Source organism: Erythrolamprus reginae, chromosome 1, assembly GCF_031021105.1.
Source record: "Erythrolamprus reginae isolate rEryReg1 chromosome 1, rEryReg1.hap1, whole genome shotgun sequence".
In the NCBI taxonomy this organism is placed as follows: Eukaryota; Metazoa; Chordata; class Lepidosauria; order Squamata; family Dipsadidae; genus Erythrolamprus; species Erythrolamprus reginae.
Window position 1 is genome coordinate 319,164,615 of NC_091950.1, and position 12,939 is coordinate 319,177,553.

At 37.6% G+C, this 12,939-nt stretch overlaps 1 protein-coding gene across 2 annotated transcripts in view; it reads left to right on the top strand.

Moving 5' to 3' along the window:
- GRM1 (glutamate metabotropic receptor 1) overlaps positions 1-12,939 on the top strand; it is a 238,810-nt gene that overhangs the window by 18,129 nt on the left and 207,742 nt on the right. The window lies entirely within an intron of this gene.

A 12,939-nucleotide genomic window follows, 5' to 3' on the forward strand; every position in this document is an offset into this window, starting at 1 on the left:
GTTCTAATTCCATATATTGGCTCTAAATGTGGCTTTTAATATTTGATATTGACTCTGGGTTGTATATAAAGTAATAAAATCATATGTCTCGAACATGTAGCAGGAGTGTGTGTGTGTGTGTGTGTGTGTGTACGTATATGCATAATTGTTTTCTAGTATAAATTCTGTATAGAAAAACATCAGATTATAGTTACCTCTCATCTTTTTTGAACTTGTTGTATATCTTCACAAATTTTCTTTGCTTTGAAAAGGGTATCTGTTGAATCAGAATAAGTTTAAATGTGTGGCTTTATTTGTGGAATTTAGAAGTCATAAAATAATATTCAATGTTTTAATTGATTTGAACTGCTGAATACAAACAGATGCCTACATTTTTGGGGGGAGGGGAGAAGATGTTAAAGGCAATTTAGAGATATGAGGCACTTGTTGGGTCTGCTGAGGTTTCAACACTATTGTAATCAAATCAAATGAGATCAGATCAGATGAAATCAAATTGTCTGCTACAGCCATAAGGCCAGATATACTAAAATATACAATAATAGAATTGTTACACACATCTGTAGATAAAAATAGGAAAAACAATGAACATAATAAAATCTAAAGATAAATAAGAACATGTACAGTAAAATTAGAAACAGTATTATAAAAAGAGATTAATTCAAACTTAGTTAATAGTGCAAAGTGTTGTACACATGGTTACATAAAACTGAGTGACTTGGGAGGATAATTTTGAGACTTTGTCCAAAAAAGTAACAGTCAATAGAAATCCCATCCCCTGCTTGGAAATTTCTTCAAGATATGATAAATGAGCATTTGTCTGGCATCTTTATATAGAAAGTACCATAGTAGCATATGACTTAAATCTTCCATTGACCACAACCTTACGGACATAACCAGAGAGGTTAAGCACTACCCTTGAAACTTCCAAAAAAGACTACAGATGCTGAAGCAATGTGTCCACCTTGGCTAAAGTGAAAGCCTTATGCCAGTTTAAAATTGTACAACATTGTTAGTATCTATATTTTCATATTGGATAAAGCTAAATGGAGATGGGCTTGAGTCATGTGATAAGCTCTTTTATTATTGAGTGGTCAGCTAATGAGTTTTATTAGATTGGTAAATCCTGGAAATCAGAGCACTTCAGGGAATGTGGCTTTGCCATTTATGTCCCTCATTCTTAACAATGGGGAGAGGGTGACTGGAGTGGAGATTGGAATGAAAAGGAGACTCAGGTTTATTGATTATCCAAACAGGTCTGAAATAGTATGCAACTTGCATGCAATGTAGACCATTTGTTTACATTAAATTGTATTTATTTGTGTCCCAACATAGATCCTTAGGAAAGATGACTCCATTTCTCAGATCTGCCCCAACTCCATTTAGTTGAAGTGATAAGTTCTTTTACTACTACTACTACTACTACTACTACTACTACTAATAATAATAATAATAATAATAATAATAATAATAATTTATTAGATTTGTATGCTGCCCCTCTCTGAAGACTCGGGGCGGCTCACTAAAGTTCAGTAGTTGCAGCAAAACTAAAGCTAGATTTGAGAATTCATGCAAAAGTTTACATTCTTTCCCTTTCCCTGGCCCTCCCTCCTTGACCAATTCAACAGTATCCAATAGCATCCTATTTTGATGTGGGCTCATTCTAGTTTGACACCTCTGGTTCCAGTCAGCTTGTCTCTCTCCTCACCCCTCCATTTGTCTTTTGAGCTTCTCCAAATTCCTGCCCTCATCCGCATTGTGGTTTATTGCAAGATGCCAGCAAAGTGAAACAAAGAAGCTGAAGATAGCAGACCTGACAATAACACAATACAATAACAATACTATCCATATATCCTATATGACTTTAAAAACAGTACAAAACACATTATCTCCAAAAAGGGCAAATGAGCCATGAAAACAACTCCATCAACCCAGTAAAATAAGTAGTCACAGGATAGTGGATTCCTTGATCTTAGTAAAGTTTTCCTTTTGGGGTTCTGCTGTACTATAGCAATTGGTTTTTCCTTTACCACCTAACATAAATTTCACCCTTCCAATATTATGGGTACTTATGAGGATTTTAGCTGTACAGAGGCCACATATATACCATCTTTAATCAATTTTACTGATGAGGTCACACATATTTGGATCATTTCCCACTTGTTAAGCAATATAAGCAGAAAAATCTAATTGTTCTGGTTTTGCCTGTAACTAAAGGAATAGACAGATGTGTACATCCTTTCGATTTAAAAAAAAATATAAACCACACTTTACAAATGCTTTGAAGTGTTTGTCAAAATCTTATTGCATTTGAACACTTTTAACACTTTTTCCACAGTGTTAATTAGCACATGCGAATCCCACATGCACTGTTTTCGGAAAGCAATATGCATATGACTTGTCTTTTAGCGGAAACTTGTTCTTTGGAAATTTGAATCATCAAAGTGGAGCAAAACAGCTTGGACACACATTGCAGAGCCTTTGTAAAGAATAGTGAGAACTATATTGTTGAGATGGACTAATCAGATAATTCAAAGGAGTGTGCAAGCTTTCCTATTCTCCAGAAATACTCATCATACAAATTCCCAAACTGAGCCAGCACCAACAGAAGAAAAATATGTAGGGTTGAACTTTGGAGTACTTGGCATTCTCTAAACTTGGTTGTTTGCTTGTCAATATTTCATTACTCAACTAGGTAACCTCACCAGTGCGAGTGAATGTGGTGTCTGCTCCCTGTTTATATATGGTTTACTCTTTATAAACAATATACACACATATGCTGTTTATATACAGTAACTTGTAATGCCAATGTTGGTGGGTGTATGGTTTTTCCCTTTGGTAGTACTTTGATTAAAGTAGTGTTTTCTGCCTGATTATTGATCTTATGTTAATCCTTGATTGTAGGCTGTTGAAGAGCATACATTCTGATCTTTTGTTTCTTTCTTAGCTTTTTTTTTAATGGTGTGCAAATATGGCTATCCCTGTGTGTCCATTGATGGCTGATTTGTCTGCATGCTAAGCTTCAGGATTTCCATAGCATTTTTTAATTTAGATTGATCTAGGGTGCTCATAGGTTCCCAGTTGAAACTATGATTAATCTGTCCTTGTGAGATTAAGAAGTTTGTCTGTCTGTCTGTCCGTCCGTCCGTCTGTCCGTTGATCCATCCATCCCTCCATCCCTCCATCCCTCCCTCCCTCCCTCCTCCATCCCTCCATCCCTCCATCCCTCCATCCCTCCATCCCTCCATCCCTCCATCCCTCCATCCATCCATCCATCCATCCATCCATCTATTATCTATCTATCTATCTATCTATCTATCTATCTATCTATCTATCTATCTATCTATCTAACATGTATATGAGAGTAGTAGTCTGTATAAACATAACCTAAGTAAAAAGTAACGATAAAAGAGGACAATAGGGCAGGGACAGTAGGCACAGTGGTGTGCTTATGCACGGCCCTTAAAGACATAGAAACGGGGACAGGTTGACAATGGACAATCTAAGGTTAAAGCTTTGGGGGTTTGGGGAAGAAATCACAGATAGTGGATTCCAGGCATCAATCACTCTATCAACATGTCTTTGACTGCTAGTCAGTTTTCATAAATACGTCTGCCTGCCTGACCTTTATCATAGCTATTAGAATCCTTACATTGTACATGGTAGTTGACTCCTGGGCTGCTGCTGCTGCTTCTTCTTCTTCTTCTTCTTCTTCTTCTTCTTCTTCTTCTTCTTCTTCTTCTTCTTCTTTCTTCTCCTTCTCCTCCTCCTCTTCCTCCTCCTCTCCTCTCCTCCTCCTCTTCTTACTGTGTCACTTGCTGTACTTACGATGTTTTGGAAGTTTATTTCCCCTATCTTTATCTTCTTCCATTTTACCTGTCAAAATTCAAAATCCTTACATACTTTGTGGTTCACTTGAATTGATCCTAATAAAGTTTTTATCTGATCATAGATTGAGTAATATTATTAAACCAACTTAAATATGTACAAATATAAAAATGAAATCTATCTTTATATTTGATATTAGGAATTTGGCTTGTCAGAAATAATAAGTTATTTCCTATTATTTTCATAGCAGCCAGCACATGGATTTGCAAATTTGTCTGATTGTTTTCCCCATTCATTATTTTTCATCTTTGTATTTGTGCATATTAAATTTGTTCTCATTGAGAAACAATGATTAATAAATTGCTTGAATGGAAACATTTGAATATACAGCTTGCATGTTAATATTTATATTTCTCTGACTGATAATACTGCCTCGCAAAGTGTATCTGCATATTGTAACAATGCTAAGGAAGACTTCAGGAAGTTGAGACCTAAAGTGTTAAAATATTTAAAGGGAGGGATTGTGGGATACAAATGAAGGGCTTAAAAGGAAATGTAAACCAAGTTAAAGCAGTTGCCATTTGCTTGTTTCACTATGCAGAAAACCAATGGCTTCCTGATATGTTATCACTACTTTGAAACTCAAGAATGGGCATCCTCCTACTTACCTGGGTGTTATAAACCTGAAACTATCTAGTCTTAATCCAGTATCTTAACCCTTGTGTCACACTGACCTGTATTGGATATCTGATGCTCAAAGATCAGATAGTAGTATTACAGAGAGTAAAGTAGAGTAGAGTATGAGTAGAGTAAATCAGAGATTGTAAAGAATTAGTTGGATCCTAAGAGCAAAATTATTCAGTTTAAGGATTCAAATGTGCAGTTTATAATAAAATGGGAGTGGTCTTGATACTATGGAAACCCAAACACACCTGTCAGTTCCTATATTCTGGTACCATTTCCAGAGTTCCCGCAAACACCAAAATGCTATGGAATGGCTGCTGAATTAGGTGGCAAGCTACTCTGAAATAATCTTTATTTATTTGGAAACCCTTGAGTCATATGGCAGAATACTGTATCAAGACTAATTTTAAAAAAATCAAGATGATTTGCAGGAAGAACCTTGCCTAAAACCAAAGCTGATACATATGTATTATTTTAGCTTTTAAGTTATACCTTTTGGCTTTTTAAACACATGTCACAGTGACAAAATGGATTAAGTATGTTTATACATTCTGATTTCAAACAGTTTATCTTCATTTTGAAAAAAGGTTGGAATATTTAGCATGCACATGGGTATACTAAGCTTTTTATGCTTTTCTTCTTAACTTGCAAAAAATATTGGTTTAGTTTAGTTTAGTTTATTTAGATTTGTATGCCGCCCCTCTCCGAAGACTCGGGGCAGCTAACAACAATAAAAAACAATGTAACAAATCTAATATTAAAAAGTAATCTAAAAACCCCAATTTAAGAGACCAATCATACCAACAAACATACCATGTATAAATTCTATAAGCCTAGGGGGAAGGGAGAAAAAAAATTTCAATTCCCCCATGCCTGACGACAGAGGTGGGTTTTAAGGAGCTAGCGAAAGGCAAGGAAGGTGGGGGCAACTCTGATATCTGGGGGGAGCTGGTTCCAGATTGGTGTCAGCAGTACAGGTGCTATTTATTAATATAGTCCAAGTATTGACTTTTATTATCTGCCCCCAACCACCAAATCCTGTCCATATCCACAATCTTAAAAAGAGAGAGAAAGAATGTAACAGCTGGGAAGCTGTCAAAGATATTGGTCCCCCTTTTGTGTAGGGTCTCTCTAATCTTGTACTACCAGCAGGTGGGGGAATTTTCCTCAGGATAAAGAAGAAAATACCACAGTTGGAGATGTGCTCAGGGTCTCCACTGCTTCATGGAAAAACTAACCACCTCTTGACCTCAGAAATCCCAGAAAGCTGGTGGGTAGACAATGTGTCAGCAGATCCCTAACCACATCAAGCTGCTTTTCAGTGTATTGGCTTGTTTTAACAAGATTGACAGAAATCTTGACTCAGGATGAGAGGAAATATTAATGAGCAGGGGATTGCTTCCCTCAGTGTCTCAGAGGAGAAAATAGCACATCAAGAAAACAATGGCTCATTTTCAATGTGGTGACTCTGCCTTCCTGGAAGAGGAAGCAAATGGCAATCCTGTCAGAATGAAGGTAAGGAATCCCTATGATCCAATTCTTGGCTAGGATTTTGCCCACCTTAACACCTTTTTTTAAATACCTGAACTACTTTTTTAAACTAGTGTGCATGTTTATCCACTTGAGTAGCAGATGCAAGGGAGTAATAATACAGCTGGATTAGAGAGCAAAAATGTCTCCAATGGTCCGCAACAGTCTGGTTTTGCTTTTTAAAACACTGCTTGCAAAACCAAATGACTACTGTGGAATGACGTTGTAGTGAACAGTATCTGAGAGGAGGAATTTTGTAGCGATTTGAACCTATTCCCTATTTATATTTTCAAACAATGCCTGACATTTCTGCTAGGGAAACTATGGAAATCTTGGAATTGAAGATGCTACTCAAAGTGGAACGTTGCTATCTGTTTCTTTTAACTGAAAGAATATTTTAAAGCAGGGGTCCTCCAACTTGGCAACTTTAAGACTCATGGACTTCAACTCCCAGAATTCTTCAGCCAGCATAGCTGGGTGAAGAATCCTGGGAGTTGAAGTCCACAAGTCTTAATGTTGCCAAGTTTGAAGACCTCTGCTTTAAAGTATATTTTTAAAGTCAAGTGGAGCAGTGAACTTGCAAGCTCCAAAGGAGATGTCAGCAGGACCATTGCTGTTGATGGGCACCAGGGTCTCAGAGGTATAAAATTGCATTTTAGTTCAATAGCATAGCAAAATAGACCATATTGAATCACATCTCACTTCCTTTAAAAGACCCTTTTGGCTGACGAGTAATATAACACATACAATTTAAAATAATAAAAAGCATAATTGAAATCAGTAATCCTTCATCATCTCATATTAAAATTCCAGTACCCAGAATTATTACCACATTAAAATATATTCCTTTTAAAAGTTACTTTTAAGTTCTAAATAAGAAGAACTGAAAAAGTAGAGCAAGCTGAAGAACTAGTGACCTACTAAGGCAAACTTCCTTCCAGCTATGTATTTTGTGGCTGGCAGGTTTTTTAAAATTATTTTAATGTAGATAGCATTAGCACATTGTTTGGTAATAGGTTAGGAATTCACACTTTAGAGTGGCAGAAGTTTCCAAATAAAACAGGGATGCTAACTGTTATTTCTTTTGTATTCTAAACAAAAGATCCTCCACACTGGGGAGAAATTGCCACCCATCCACATTTGACCTCCATTAAACCACCCAACTTAGATTTTGAAGAAGGATTTGGAAGGAAGGTTTTCTTCTGAACCTTATCAATAAATGAAAAGATGAAATATTGTCTCTGCTCCTAACAATTAACTTTACTAACTGCATTCTAAAAGTTAAATGTAGGTTAGATGCAAATTTGTTTGTTTGTTTGTTTTGTCAAGTACGTATTGGTGGTATACAAAGATATAACAATATTTATATACATGATACTAGTAAGAGAGAAACATTACAACAGGGGACGGAAGGCATGCTGGTGCACTTATGCATGCCCCTTATTGACCTCTTAGGAATCGTGAGAGGTCAACAGTGCATAGTCTATGGGAAAAGTTTTGGGGGTTAGTTGATGATACAACAGAGTCAGATAGTGAGTTCCATGCATCAACTACTCGGTTACTAAAGTCGTATTTCCCGCAGTCGATACTTTAAGTTTGTATCTGTTGTGTACTCGTGTGTTGTGTTTGAACTGAAGTAGCCGTTGACAGGAAGGACATTGTAGCAGATAATTTTATGGGCTATGCTTAGTTCGTGTTTAAGGCAACATAGTTCTAAGCTTTCTAACCCTAGTTAGAAACCCTAGTCCAGTTGCATAGGGTAATCTGTTGCGAGTGGAGGAATGGCGGACTCTTCTAGTAAAGTATTTCTGGACATTTTCTAGAGTGTTTATGTCCAAAATGCGGAAAGGATTCCAGACAGATGAGCTATATTCAAGGATTAATCTGGTGAAAGTTTTGTATGCTCTGGTTAGTAGTGTAACATTACCAGTGCAGGAGGTATGTAGGATTAGGTTAACAACTCTTGAAGCCTTTTTGGGGATGCTGTTGCTGTGGGCTTTGGCACTTAGGTCATTTGATATGAGTATTTTACATATGAGTGTTTTACATATGTGTATTGCAAGGTCTTTTAAATATGTATATTTAACTTATATTCAATATTCTTGTAATTAGGTTACTTCACATCCTGTACAAAGTAGTTGGCAATAGGACAGAGGACAGTCAATTTTCACACAACATTCTGAAAATGGCTTTGGATTAAAATACCCTACACTGGTCATCAAAGTTGTGCAGATTGCAACACCTAGTCAGTTTTCAGGTGCTGCCCAGTCAGTTTCACAAGAGGAAAAATAAAATGTGTGAGGAGCAGAACATATAAAACAATGAGCCTCTCTCTTACAGAGGTCACAGTGATGACAATGTGATGTTGCAAGTTTGATAACTGTGCAATAGATGTTAGAAAATATTACAGCACTCAAACAAAAACCTGCCTCTTGTTTGATCAGTGGAAATCCTGGAACTATTGCCTTGCTAAGAAAGTTTGATGGGCTATCAGATGAAGCTAGGGAAAGTGGGCAATTGGCCTTTAGATTCTTAAATGGCAGCTCTTGACCTAAGATGATTGCATAATGCTAGAATCACCAGAAAGGATTTAAGCCTGACTGAGTGAAGCACCTGTGAATAAGGCCTTAATGTTTGGTAACATATTGCCCCTTAAACAAATTGAAGTGAGATAAAAGGAATTAAAAGGGGCAGGGAGAGGATCTCACAAGACAAAAAGAGGTGAAAAAAACACCCCAAATTAATAATTGCATAATTGAGATCTTGCATGGCGGCTTGGTGGGAAGAAACGAAGGCACCACGTGTCTGATAAGGGCCGTTTTAAATTCTATTATTTTACTTATTTATTATACACTGCTCAAAAAAATAAAGGAACACTTAAACAACACAATATAACTCCAAGAAAATCAAACTCCTGTGAAATCAAACTGTCCGCTTAGGAAGCAACACTGATTGACAATCAATTTCACATACTGTTGTGCACATTCAACTTTGTACAGAACAAAGTATTCAATGAGAATATTTCATTCATTCAAATCTAGGATGTGTTATTTGAGTGTTCATTCATTCATTCATTCATGCATTCATTCATTCATTCATTCATTCATTCATTCACTGAGTGTCATTCATTTTCCTCCCCTGACTTTTCCTGTCTTAACTGATAGCAGTGATATATCTAGCCTGTTCTGATCCAGGATAAAAGAAATTTACAATCCAACATTGCAAACAATGTAGGAGCCAGACCTCTTTCTCATCTGGTTTCCCTTTCTTTTATAATTTATTTATTTATTTTATTTATTTATTTTCTAATACATAAAGTAGAATTCAGTGGATAAAATCAAAGTAAAATACAATAATAGAGGAATAGAAAATAAGGCATTAGGGATAATATGGAAGCAGTAATCATTAGGAATAGTAGAGCTCATATACATGGAGCTAGTAGAAATATAAGAGAGACATTAGAACAGGGGATGGAAGGCACTCTAGTGCACTTATGCATACCCTTTACTGACCTCTTAGGAATCTGAAGAGGTCGATAGTCTAAGGGTAAAATTTTGGGGGTTAGAGGATGACACTACAAAGTCTGGTAAGGAGTTCCATGCTTCAACAACTCGATTACTAAAGTTGTATTTTTTGCAGTCTAGTTTGGAGTGGTTAATATTAAGTTTGAATCTGTTGTGTGCTCGGGTGTTGTTGTGGTTGAAAGCTGAAGAAGTCGTTGACAGGGGGGATGTTGTAGCATATGATTTTATGGGCTATGCTTAGATCATGTTTGAGGCATCATAGTTCTAGGCTTTCTAGACCCAGGGTTGTAAGTAGTGTTGGGCAAACCAAACCTGCAAAGCTCGAGTTCGTGCCGAACTTTGCAGTGTTCAGTATGCCGAACCCGGACTCGAATTTTTTAAAAGTTCAGGTAACATTCAGGTTTGGGTTCAGGTTCGGATGAACACCACAAAACGCCGCCGCCTGGGAGGAGAGTGGGGAATCCCATCATGGGAATTGCCACCTCCTTTTGCTTGCAGCACCGCTGCGGCATCCTTTTCTGTAAAAATAAAAGGAAGCAAAAGGAGGTGGGGAATTCCCCACCTCCTTGTTTATTTTTACAGAAAAGGACGCTGCAGTGGCTTGCTGCAAGCAAAAGTTCGGGTTTGGCGAATTCACCCAAAATTCACGGCAAAGTTCGGGTGAGCTCGCCGAACCTGAACTTCGTTGGGTTCGCCCAACACTAGTTGTAAGTCTAGTTTCCTCTTTCCTGGGATGAATGTCACAAATGCAAATCACATGCACTGAGTCCAGATATTAAGATGGAGACTGTGTCTTATAATCCATGCTCCCTCCTCTGCAGTAGGAAGAACTAGTGTTTCATTATTTGAAGGCATTGTGTCATATCTGGATAGAAGTTCTGTCACATTAAATATTTTGGCTAGACAAATAGCTCATGCTTCGCTTCCTTTGTAATTCTTTCATATGGGAAAAAATGCTAGACATCAACCTGTCTATGAATATTTTATTTCACTTGAGTTGATATACCTAATATAGAAGAGCAATTGAATAATGCTATTAAGGGCATTGGCTGAGGAAACGTAGAAAATGATTTTTGAAAATGTTCATTTCCTTGTTTGTAAACTTCTCAGTGGCCTGTTCACTTACTTAACAGAACTGTGGGGATAAATGTCTTCTAAGAACTCCACAACTGAGTTAAGTGATCCAGTTAATTCAGAGGAGTTAATTACTAGTCCTCCAGGTCCACTCACGGTATGCAAATAACTGTCAAACTTTTTTTAGCCAACATTTGGTCACAGAAATAACAGGAGGAGCTGATGAGAGTGGTATATTTATTGCTGCTCACCATAGACAGAAATTTCAACAGACAAAAACACTCACTGTAGGTAGTCCTTGACTTACAATCCTAAAAGTTTTGATGCTAAGCAAAACAATTGTTAAATGAATTTTTCCCCCATTGTGCAATCTTTCTTGCCATAGTTATTAAGTGAATCACTGCAGTTGTTAAAATTAGTAACAGTTGTAAAGTGAATCTGACTTCCTCGTTGATTTTGCTTGTCCAATGGTCACAAGAGGGAATTTTGTGACCGTGGGACACTGCAACTGTTAGATAGGGTGAATGGGAGAAGCAGACAGAAGTGGCTTCAAAACCATAGCTCTTTATTTGGCAACTATTTACAACCCAGCATAGGCTCTGTCTGACAGTCAGCCCTTTTATAGGGAGCTGCCAGACAGTCTAGCTAGCCAATCAGCATTCAGTATTTTCCCTCCAGAATGGAGGACCTGACTGAAACCTATGTGCTTCAGTCTGAGAATGTAACAGTAACTGTCATAGATATAGGCCAGTTGCCCAGCATCCGAATTTTGATCATATGACCATGGAGATGCTACAATGGCTCTGTGTGTGAAAAATGGTCATAAGTCAATTGTTTCAGTGTTGTTGCAAGTTTGAAAAGTCATTAAACAAATGATTGTAAGTTGTGGACTACATGTACACAACTATTAGATACCTACTCCAAAGTTTTAGAGAGGATCGCCTTTCAGCTATTTCCTCCCTATCAGTGACTCAAGACTAGCCAATCTTTTCACTCTTCCACTCAGCTCCAAATTGCACCACAGCTACACAAGGAACTGTCACAATATATTTCCAAGAACATTAAGCCTCTGAGAAATAGATTTATTGCAACAAAATTAATGAAGGTGCCATAAAATAATTCCACCAATTACTGTTTATAGTATGTGAAATCAAATCTATGCAATATAAAGACTAGAAGTTACTCTTGTTTGTGTGGGAGTGAAAATTCCATCTGGTTCTTTTTTGTAACAAACTGAGCTGGAATTAGGCTGTTTGTTTTTAAGTGTGAGATAACTTGATCTCACAACTTAGTGGAGCAATGATTTCCTTCTTTCATCTATGATCCCGACTTAGCATTTCATTTTGATTGTGATAAAAAGAGGACAGAAAGAGTAAGGAAGACCTATGACCAGTAAAACCACTAACAGTAGCTTAATACAGTGGTACCTCTATCTACAAGAACCTCTACTTATGAACTTTTCTAGATAAGAACCAGGTGTTCAAGATTTTTTTGCCTCTTCTCAAGAACTATTTTCCACTTACAAACCTGAGCCTCCAAAACTGTAACCGGAAAAAGCGGGGAGAAGCCTCGGTGGGGCTTCTCTAGGAATCTCGTGGGAGGAAACAGGGCCAGAAAAGGAGGGGAGAAGCCTTGGTGGGGCCTCTCTAGGAATCTCCTGGGAGGAAACAGGGCCAGAAAAGGAGGGGGGAAGCCTCGGAGGGGCCTCTCTAGGAATCTCCTGGGAGGAAACAGGACCAGAAAAGGAGGGGGGAAGCCTCGGTGGGGTCTCTCTAGGAATCTCCTGGGAGGAAACAGGGCCAGAAAAGGAGGGGAGAAGCCTCTGTGGGGCCTCTCTGGGAATGTCCTGGGAGGAAACAGGGCCTCCACCCTCCCTGTGGTTTTCCCAATCGCACACATTATTTGCTTTTACATTGATTTCTATGGGAAAATTTGCTTCTTCTTACAAACTTTTCTACTTAGGAACCTGGTCATGGAACGAATTAAGTTTGTAAGTAGAGGTACCACTGTATCTTAATATCTATGGAGATTCTCAATAATCCAGGTCCTGGTTATCATAAAGGTGCTTTTCCAAAGGCAAGTGGACTTTTGGACCCCAAGAAATGTGAAATATAAGGAAAGACAAAAATATGATTGCATACTGGCTAGAGCCTGAAAACTGGGAAACAAAATGGCAGAAATAGTTTATATGGTTATTTTATTCAGTGAGGTTGCGTTCTTGTTTCAAAGGAAGGTTGGATGGGTAAAATTTGATTAGGTACTTTGAATGGATCAATTCAAGAAAGGATTTTAAAGTAAAAGA